The sequence below is a fragment of the Silene latifolia genome, chromosome Y (assembly GCF_048544455.1).
Source record: "Silene latifolia isolate original U9 population chromosome Y, ASM4854445v1, whole genome shotgun sequence".
NCBI classification, from domain to species: Eukaryota; Viridiplantae; Streptophyta; class Magnoliopsida; order Caryophyllales; family Caryophyllaceae; genus Silene; species Silene latifolia.
In genome coordinates, this window is record NC_133538.1 from 469,914,634 (window position 1) to 469,916,386 (window position 1,753).

General features: G+C 38.6%; 1 non-coding gene across 1 annotated transcript; it reads left to right on the plus strand.

Annotated features, from left to right (window-relative positions):
- The first annotated feature begins 359 nt into the window (after positions 1-359).
- Positions 360-466, plus strand: LOC141634976 (small nucleolar RNA R71). The gene has a single exon (XR_012539690.1). It is a non-coding gene; the product is annotated as a small nucleolar RNA R71 (small nucleolar RNA).
- Positions 467-1,753: the final 1,287 nt, after the last annotated feature.

The following is a 1,753-nucleotide window of genomic DNA, read 5'->3' on the forward strand; positions in this document are numbered from 1 at the left end:
TCTCACATATCCCACTTGGGATTGATGAAGATACTACCATGGCATTAACATGATGCTTTGGTGATTTTGAGGCTTCTTCAAGTTTAGCCATAGCCTTCTCAAACTTCAAGTTGATGGTATCAATATGAGCACTAAGTTGAGCACCCAATTGAGTAATAGAGTCCACTTCATGCTTTCCTCCTCTAGTAGCCTTGCGAGGTCTACTATATTGTGAATTATGGACCGCCATTTCCTCAATCTTGTTCCAAGTTTGATTATCGTCAACTTCGGTGAACATAACATTTGATCCCATGTTGAGAATGTTTCTTGAGTCTTCATAAAGACCATTCCAAAATTGTTGTACCAAGAACCACTCGCTAAGTTCATGATGAGGACATGAGCGACAAATTCATTTGAATCGCTCCCAAGCTTCATACAAAGATTCTTCACCCCTTTGCTTAAAACCTGTAATTTGAGCTCTTAGCATGTTAGTCTTTTCCGGAGGGTATAATTTTTTGTAGAAAACTAGAGCCAACTTCTTCCAAGAGTCAATTCCAAGAGTAGCTTTATCAAGGCTTTTCAACCATTGTTTTGCGGTGCCAATTAGAGAAAAAGGGAATAAGACCCATCGAATTTGGTCTTGAGTTACACCGGTTTGTGAAATCGCATCACAATAGTCACAAAAAGTTTTCATATGGGAATGAGGGTCTTCACTATGCATCCCCCCAAATTGGCTTCTTTCGACTAATTGGATAAATGCGGATTTTGCAATGAAATTTCCGGTTAAGTGTTGTGGTGTGGGAGTACCATTGGGTAGGTTCTCCTCGGTTGGTAGGGAATATGATGAAAACTTAGGCATTGTGGGTTGGTTGTGTGATTGATTTTGTGTTGGGTTCTCCTCACCTTCTCTTGCAAAAGGGTTGATGAACTCAATAGTATTTGGTTGAATATTTACAACCTCACCAATACCTCTCAAAGTATTCCTAGCAAGTCCTCTATTGGTTGTCAAAGTCCTTTCAATTTCGTGATCAATGGGTAACAAGTTACCTTGTAATCTTCTAGACATGCAAAATATCAAACAACTCGAACACAATTAGAACAAAACTTGAGGAGCTTTTACTTCCCCAAGACAAAGAAAGACACAACTAATAACAATCAAAGAAAATCAAATCAAGTTAACACCGTCCCCGGCAACGGCGCTATTTCTGGTCGGTCCGCTTTTAGCTTAGATTTCGGTCGCTTGTCGTTAGGAGCACCTAGACCAAAATAATATTTATATCTCCACTAACAACTCTACTATTAGTAAAGAGATAAGTAAAGGTCGGATCCCAAGGGACGGGTATTGATGTAGGATTTTCGATTGCAAGTAGCGGTGTCTAGGGGTGTCATAATTTGGGTAGAGATAAGAAGATCACTAAACTAAATAACAATTAAAGTAAACAAGCAAGATGACTAGAATGAGATGTAAACAATTGAATAAAAGCAATAGGGTGTCATGGGGTCATAAGAGATTCATGGGAATTGATCATACAAACATATTCTCAAATTATACGCAAGAAATTATTGTTGTGATAGGATCGAGTTGGTTTATATCTTACAATCCTAGAAAGGTTTGGGTCCCGGAGCCGAATCGATTAGATTGTACAACACCTACAATTCGACTTAATCCTCCCTACTCAACTATATGCATGGTCTAATGAGACTCGAGTTGGTTTATGTCTTACAAATCTCATTGAAAAGGTAAGTGATGGGTAAAAAAATGCAAGGATTCATA